Here is a 9311-nt window from a genome sequence, read left to right as displayed (position 1 = left end):
GGATGAACTACTGCCAATTGTGACAAGGTAGGTGGACCTTGAGAATATTATGCTAAGTGAAATAAGTTGATCAGAAAAAGTTAAGACCATATAACTTCACTCATATGTGGGATATAACACTGAAACACATAGACACAGGAAACAGTATGTTGGTTACCAGAGGGAGGGGTTTGGGGGATGGTAAAGGTTAAAGAGGGCCAACCATATGGTGATGGAACATCTTCCATCTTCTGACTTTGACTGGTAGGCATACAATGCAATATATAGATCATATATCATAGAAATGTACACTTGAAACCTATATGATCTTATTAACCAATGTTGCCCCAATAATGTAATTAAAAATAAGATAAAATGTTAAAAAATACAAATGCTTTTAATCTTGAAGTACAAAATATCAATTTCTCATCTTATGGATTGTATTTAATGTCATACTCTAAGAATTCTTTTCTGAACCCAAGGTTGTGAAAGTTTTCTCCTGTGTTTTCTTCTATAACTGTCATAATTTTAGCTCTTACATTTAGATCTATGATCCATTTTGAGTTGGTTTTTAGTATGTTGTGAGATTTCGTATATGGATACCTACCTGTTCGAACATCATTTGTTGAAGAGACTATCCCTTTTGCATTGAATTGTTTTGACTTCTTTGTTGAATGGATACTGGAATTTTAAAAAGTCCCCTGATTTAGAAAAAGTTGAGATCCAAGCTGCCTAAAGGTCTCTAGGTTTCTTCTGCCCTTCCATTCTACCTTCAGACAAAGCTCTGGTATGTTCTGAAATCCAGAACACTTTCCTAGCCTGATGAGTTTCTCTGATCATTCCCTAGAGTTTTTGCAAGAGTTGTCACAATCTGTCTGGACAGAAACCTCCAGAGGGAACAGATTATACAAAAGTGATTTTTTTTTTTTTTTTTTTTTTGTGAGAGAGAGGGAGGATGGGGTTGGGGGAAGAGAGAGAGAGAGAGATTGAGAGAGAGAGAGAGAGAGAGAGAGAGAGAGAGAACAACTTGTTGTTCCACCTATTTGTGTGCCAATTCCTGTTTGTACCCTGACCGGGGATTGAACCCACATCCTTGGCATATAGGAACAACACGCCAACCAACTCTGGCACCTGGCCAGGCCTGTACAAAAGTGATCTTAAACCTAGAAATAACCACAACCTACATTTATAAAGCTGTTCCATCATACCCTGCATGAGTTACACCTAGATCTGCTTTTCCCATTAGACTGAAAACTGTTCAAAGGCAAGGTCTGAGTTTCAATAATAAAAACAACATTAACAGCTACCATTTAAGCACCTGCTATGTTTTGGTGCTGTGTTTAGCACTTTATAGATATTATCTCATATAATCATTATCTTCCAAGACTCTTGAACTAAGTGTCACAGAGGTTAAGTAATTTGCCCAAGGTCACACAACCAGTAAATGACAAAGCCAGGATTCATCCCCTGGAAATTCTATCAAACCACAAAAAATAACCCAATAAATATTACTAGGTAGCCCAGTCCCTTATAGGAAATGGTTCTGAGTTCTCCAGCCTTTTGTAGACATACAAACAGCATAACTCTATCATAAAAAATAAAATGTGTATGTTGTCAAATGGGTGAGTAGGAGAGGCTGGCAGAAATCTTGGGCTTGGGGGGTTAGGTCTCTCCATAAGGGGGCAATCATAGGCTTTGTTTTCATTTTTTATTGTGATTAAAATTTGGAATTTTTACCCCACTGCAGAGAGTGGTGGTTCCTTTCATGTTTTACATGGCTGGTTTACTGTGCTTTTGACAGTTTTTCCCCTATCCTTGACAATTGTCATTATTGATCTTTCCTTTGGAATGACAGGCTATTACACTGAGACTTTGGCGAAGCTTATGTTCCCTCTCACCAGCTGTCCACAAATGCATGACGCTTTGTCTGTGTTTATCTGTCACTATTCTAATAGCCTCTTCATTTTGAGAGATGATGCCTATGAAATTCCTTACGTTCCTGCTTGGACCATATCCCGCCCCTGTCCCCAGGTGAGACCATACCTTTGCTTAACTCAATAATAGGTCCCACCTGCTGCTCTCAGTCAGCTTCTGCTTAAGAGTTACATCTGTGGAGCTGGGCCTGCGTGTAGCAAGCAGGCAGCCTAGAAAGGGTCGGTGATGCCCACACCTGCTGTACCTGACATGTCAACTGCGGCCTTCCTAGCTGCTGCCCTCCAGGCTGCCCCTTGTCCATCTGGCCCAGCAGCTCAACCCAGCCCAGCCCTACGTCGGCTCCACACCAGGCTTCTGTACCTCTGCTCAGGAAATTGAAAGAGTCTTTCAATTTAGCTCAGCTTTCCATAGGAAAATGCTAAAGCTATAGGAGCTGACTCAGCTCAGCGACTTCCAAGTAGTCATCTCTCCAGTGCCCAGCTACCTGTGAGTTCTGCCAGACTGCTCTACCCGTTCATGTAAGTAAAAGAGAACATTTCAGCCTAGATTTTTGTTTTCCAATGGAAACCGTGAGGCCCCGCCCTCACCATGAGTCATAGTTCCAGTAAGGAAATAATCCTGTCTTAAAAGTTAGCCCTCATCCATTTAATTAAAAAGCAATTGAATGTACTTTATGTATGTAACATGTGGAGTGCACTCACAGGTCTGTGGGAGTCACTTGTGTTTTTCTGAAACAGATTTGTTCCAATAACTTGTTTGTGAATTTACAAGTCACTTAGAATTATTCAAGGCTAATGAGTTGGAAATGCACTGAGCATGTGATAACCGTGGTTGGCTCTGGCACTCTAGTCTGTACCTATTGAAAGCCAGGACAAGGCACAGCCTTCCCCTCGAAACTCATGAGTTTATGGAGAGGAGTGGAAGAAGCACTATTCAGGCAGTCAAAGCCTGTGTTCTGGTCCTAGCCTTGCCACCCCTGAGCTGTGCTACTTTGGTCAAATCACTTAATTTCAATAAGCTTTAATTCCTGTATTTGAAATTAGGACTAGATCTGTATTTTCCTATTGTTGTCCTGTGCAATGCAAACCTACAAATGAAATTGGGGTCAGTGATATACTGAGTTGGGGGTACTTCTTTATGAATCCATCTGGTCCACCTGGAAATCTCCTATGCCTTCTTCAAAGCCCTCCTCCAAATGTTGATTCCTTATGAAGCTCAGCCTGATCCATCCTCCCCAAGATAATTCACCTCTTTCTCTTTTCTTCTACACTACTTTTCAAATTATTCAACTATAGTATCCAATTTTCACCTATATCTATCCAGCAACGACTTGAAATCTCAAAAGTTGGAATTATGTCCCATTTATCTTTGTGTACGCAAGACCAAACACAGGCATGACCCATAGTCATAACAAGTCTAACATGTGTTGATATGAATAACTAATAATTGTCATTGGTTAACTGCGGATGCATTTATACTTAGCTCTGCTCCTATAACCACTTTTGTTGGTCATCCACACACCTTTCTTCCTTCTCTTTTTGGGAAATAGATTTTCCCCAACTCCAGTTATGCAGTCCTGGTGGGGCTGCTCAGCCCCTTGCCTGCAGGCATAGCCATGGCATGACTCAGCCTGGCTGACTATTGTACCACTCTCCATTCCCCTTGGAAGGCGGGGGCGGGCATGTGCCTCAAGTTAGGCCCATCACGATTCTTCTTCAAGATATATTTCATTGGTGTTCATGGATTCTTTATCAAAATTTGTTTTTATGGCAATTAATAATTTAAACCACATAAAAACCACCTTCACATGGAGCTACAAATTTATGGGCTGTCACCCTGGTTCCTGTGTCCAGTGATAGCACTGGAGCCCGACCATTCAAGAAAAGGACTGTGATTCTCCTGTTTTCACATTCACATGGTATGTGCACAGATCAATGCGACGTTGACCTTTGTTGTGCGAAAGACCTTGTCAGAAACTAACTCACCCATCACATTCTACCTGATCCCCCTTATCCTCCTGCTCGAAACTCCACCTCAGTCTGGTTTCTGTGGCAGAGCTCCCTGCTGGGTCCCCTCCCATCCCCACGTCCTTTCTCCTCCTCCTGTGGGCCTCTTTTCCCCTTGGGTTTGTCCTCAAATGGAGAGGGAGAGAGCATCTTGCCTTTGGGGACACAGACATTGGAGGACATGAATTAGCAGCTGCTGGTGGCCGCCTTCCAGCACCTGTGGAGATGGGATTCGGCAGTAGAGAGTGAAGCCAGGCAGGGGCGCGGAGTGGAGAGGCAGAGAGAGGGCAAGAGCATCCATGTGAGAGGCTGTGACAGGAGCAAATCCTGTAAGTCCAGCAATTTCCCTCCTTCTGATCCTGTTAACCTCCAGGGTCTTTCTAACATACCCCCTTAATAGTTAGTGGTTTAAATTCCCATTGATTGCAACCTAACTTAGCTAAAACACAACTCCAACCCATCTTTTAGCTTATATCATTCTAGGAACATGATTAAAATAATGGCTTAGTGTAATGAAATAAAGACAAAGCCCAGGGTCTCAAACAGGGAGGCCAGATTCCAGAACCCAGAGATGTATTTTCCAGACCACAACTCAGAAAAGTAGCACAGTTTGCAATAATTCTTTGTTCTTAGATAGATTTTTAAAAATCAATCTACTCCTTGCCTCTAGCATAGCCCTCTGAGAAACCTGTAATCCTTCAGAAAGATTCCTATATTTAGATGCTGACTCAGCCAAAAAAAATTTTCCCCCCAATTAATTTAATTCTGTGGCCCCACCAATGACTGACAGTGTTCCAGATTGGAAGCACTGTAACTGAAGGCAGCAGGTTGCCTGCTGTTATTTTCTGCTTTGTTCCAGTTTAATTGCTTTTTTGTACATGTGCCTATTACACGAAGAACTAAATGAAAACTCCACGGGACTGAAAATAGCACTTAAAATAGCATTAAGTTCCCTCAGAGTCTCCTATTCGACTCTGTAGTTGGGCAGGTGTTTTTCAGCAGAAAAGAAGATTAAAAAAAAAAAGTTATCGTGTATCTGGGGAAACTAATGGCTACAATTTTACCATGCCTATGCCACCCCCTCTGGCAAATTTTCTCATTATAATGACAGGTTTCCACCATGAAGCCCAAAAGTAAAACTTTATATTTGATGATGGCAAAGGAGATAAAAGTTGTGTGAAAACTCCCAAGGTAAAAGTTATTTTCTTAGTTCAATGGAGTTGGGTGTGCATAACCATAGTACTGTGCTATCTTTATCGTGTTGCAGACTTTCCTCAGTGTTCAAGAGATAATGGCCATTATGGTTAATACACTACTGTGAGGTGGTCCACTCTTTGCCCTTTATTCTAGAAAGCAGCAATGGGGGGACCCCACAGGCTGTTTCATGAGCTCTGTGACAGCAGGCTCCCTAAATAGTTTGGCCAATGGAAGGGACTCATTCTTGTCCATGTTGTCACCAGGATTGACAGGTCCATTTGAGAGGAGACAGAGGACAGGTACAGAGAAAACCTCATGTGAGCTTCTGGATCAAGCCATACCTGAAAGGCTTGGCTTTTCATTTGTATGAAACAATAAATGACCTCTTTTTTTTTTTTTTTTCCCCACTTGCAACTGAAATAATCCAAACTGATGCTGATCATTTCACTGTTTGGTTCCTTCCTCTATTAAAAAGGATCTTTCAAAAACAAAACAAATCTTTGAGGAACATAAACTTCTCCCACCTTCACCTCCACGCCAAGACCCCTTAGTTCACAGGTTGTCCTCCTGCTGTTGGTTGGCCTCACATCTGTGTCAACTTTTTTAACCCCACCTGAGTTCAGTTCTAAAACATGTGTTTGCTTGATTTTCTTTTTTTTATTATATAATCATTATTTCTTGTTTTTCCATTTTTCCCACATTATTCTCCCCTACCCTGTCCCCCCGCATTCAGTCTTTCCCCGTCCCCATTGTCCTTGTCCATGGGATCTTTATACATGTTCCTTGACTTGCCCCTTGTCCTTCTTTCCCCTGTTATCCCCCTCACCCCTTTCCCTTCCCTTCCCCCTCTGGTCACTGTTAGTTTGTTCTTTATTTCCAAGTCTCTGGTTCTATTTTGCTCATTTCTTTGTTTTGTAAATTAGGTTTCACTTATAGGTGAGATCATATGGTATTTGTCTTTTACCGCTTGGCTTATTTCACTCAGCATAATGCTCCCCAGTTCCACCCATGCCATCACAAAGGGTAGAAGTTCTTTCTTTCTGCTGTGTAGTGTTCCATTGTGTAAATGCACCACAGTTTTTTGATCTACTCATTTACTGATGGGCACTTAGGCTGTTTCCAGCACTTGGTTATTATAAATTGTGCTGCTATGAACATTGGGGTGCATAGGTTCTTCTGAATTGGTGTTTCAGCGTTCTTAAGGTACAGTCCCAGCAGTGGAGCTGCTCAGTCAAAATTTAGTTCCATTTTTAGTTTTTTGCAGAAATTTCATGCTGTTTGCTTGATTTTCTTCAAAGAGCAATTAAAGTACTAAGCAGAGAACAGAGGTTCTCAAAGTGTGTGATCCCAGAGCCAGCAGCATCAGCACTACCTGAGGATGTGTCAGAAATGCAAACTTTCCAGCCCCACCCCCACCCTGTGGAGTCAGCAACTCTTGGGGTGGGGCCCAGAGATAGAGTATCTAGCCAGCTCTCCAGGGGATTCAGAGGCAAGCTGAAGCTCCCAGCTGTCCACAATCATTGTAGACTATGAAACACTCACAATTCATATTAATATGAGGGAACTGAAAAGGCAATAGTAAGATCAGGATGATATCTTACCAGGAATTAACAAAGGTTACAAATTTCAAGCAGTACCATAAGTCAAATATGACACTTTGCAATTGCGGGGACCAAAATTGAGGTAGGAATTAGCGGAGCCCTGTGTTTTCTGTGCACCAATACGGGAAGCGGAAAGAAAAGAGCAGGGAGGAGAGAAGAGATTTGGATTTGTTTTTCCCCTGTGGAAAAAAACCACTTGTAAAGCAGCTATTTCATAAAACATAAATTTCCCAGAAAATCATATTTTGACATCATCTTTAGTGGTTTCAGTCTAGTAATTTTGACGGTTTGGGGAGTAATCATTTGATTTCTGTGCAAAACAAATTTAGTGTCTGTTGTAGCAGCAGCTTATCCAACAGCATCCGATCTTATCTTGCAGCCTGTGATTTGCCAGAAACCAGGAAGAAACTCCTTATCTCTTTTGAGCATTGAGAGTGCTTGGTGGCCTTACTAACTTAATGCATCACTGCAGTGGAAAATGTAGTTCATTTGTGAACATTCAACAGAGGCCGTGTATTTTAGCAAAACGTCCCTCCCCTAGTATCCATCCATCCATCCGACACTTAACACTCAGAGGGAGCTTGATGTTGAACAAAGAATGTAACTCCCTTGGCCATGGCTGCCCTGCCTCCTCCCAGTCCAGCCCTCTTTCTGGACAGGGTAGCTGTGGTGGCTGCTTTCTCTCCATACACAGGGACAGTCCTCAGGATTAGCCAATGAAAACACAGTGTTAACCCAGAGCCTAGACAAACAGCTAACCTGGTCCCAGAGCCAAACCACAATGGCAGGTGGTGGCAGCAGGACCAGGTGCTGGGCAGCAATTCCAGGAGAGTCGGCAGCACTGCCCACTTCTGAGACTCTTTCCTGCCAATCAGCTTCACCTCTAAGGTTCGAAAACCCCAGATGAAGTAGAGTTTCTACAGGATCCTCCCAAAGCAGCCTTTGTTGGCTATTCCTCCTTCTGAAAGACGTCTGTGAATGACTAAATGTTTCATCCTGTCAGGTGTGCTCTGTCCCCATCCGTCTCTCCCTCTGTTGCCAGATCATTAGTTGGTATTCAATAAAGCTGCCTTTGTTAAATGCCTGGCGAATGAGGTAAGGCTCTAGGGTGAAAGCCAATGTCCCTACACACACACACACACACACACACACACACACACACACACACAGGATGTTTTCTCAGCCATGAGTTTTATTATTTATTTATTTTTAAAAACCTACAGCAACAAAAATGAGCAAGAAAACCTTATTTTCTTTTTTGCTGCAGCATTGCCCCATGTCAGCATGACAAGAGTAAAATCACGCTGCCTTCCAGCACTATTGTCTGTCAAACTTCAGCTGGCTTTCCATTTCCTCTCAGGTGTGGCTGCAAGAGCCCAGAATATAGCCCATGGGGCAGACCTGAGTCCAAATGCTGGCTCTACCACTTACTTGAATAATCTGCTATCCCCTACCATTTGATAAGTATTAACTGAGCACCTATTAAATGCTGACACTGATCTGACCACTTGGAATTTGTCAGTGAAACAGACAAGGGTATATGCCCTTGTGGATCTTACATTCTAGCAAGAAAAGTTAAACAAGAAAACACAGTGAATAAGAAAGTGCATACTCTCTTAGAGAGTGGTAATTGATATAAGAAAAGAACATAGATCAGGTCAAGGGGATAGACTGATGTGTGATGGGAGATCCTGTTGCAAAATTCAATAGAGTAGTTAGCACAACCTTAAAGAGCAAAGATCTGATGATAAAAGACATAGGAGAAGGGGGTACCTGGAGGAAGAGTGCTCTAGGCATAGGTCACAGCTAGGGCAAAGGTCCTGAGTCAGGAGTATATACCTGGTGAGCTTGAGAAAGAGGAAGGATGTGGAGTGGTTAGATTGGACCGAGCAACAGAGAGAGAAGTAAGAGGGGAGATCAGAGAGGATGGAAGGGCGGGATTAGCGTGTCCACTAGAAACAAATGTGAGGACATTGGCCTTACTTCAGTGCCATGGGGGGCCATGGAAGGATTTTAGGCAGAGGCTTTAGGTGATTTCACCTGGCCTCTAAAGGAATCACCCAGGCTGCTGTATGGAAAACGGTACAGGGGGCAGAATCCAGATGAGAATGGGTTGGGTCAGGCCGGCACCAGTGAAGGGACAGAAGTAGTTGCATTCAGATACATTCTGAAGGTGAGGGGCCAACAATGATTTCTTGATGGATTGGGTGTGGGTGTGAAAGAGGATGACTCCAAAGCTTTTGGCCTGAGCAACTGGAAGAGAGCAACAGCCATCAACTGCAGTGCGCCTGTTCTGTGAGGATGAAGTGGGAAGCATATCCCGCAGAGCCTGGTGCACAGTAGGCACTCACCAAATGTCCCTTTCCTCTCTAACAGCCTCTCAGTCACTCTGCTCCTCCCTCCTCGCCTTGCCTCCCAACGAGCCAACAGAGCTTATTTAAGCTTTAGTCTCCTCATCTTTAACTTGAGGTCAGCAGAGCCAGAAATGTGCTGAGGATTACATGAGAGGAAGGAAGCATTTTACAAGAGCATGAAGCAGTAAATGCTCAACAAACCTCCACTTTCATTAAACAGAAAGAAACACTCAGCAAGT

Source organism: Pteronotus mesoamericanus, unplaced genomic scaffold (genome assembly GCF_021234165.1).
Source record: "Pteronotus mesoamericanus isolate MK-2021 breed Mesoamerican mustached bat unplaced genomic scaffold, CSHL_Meso_final contig_73, whole genome shotgun sequence".
Lineage (NCBI taxonomy): Eukaryota > Metazoa > Chordata > Mammalia > Chiroptera > Mormoopidae > Pteronotus > Pteronotus mesoamericanus.
This window is presented reverse-complemented; position numbering follows the sequence as displayed.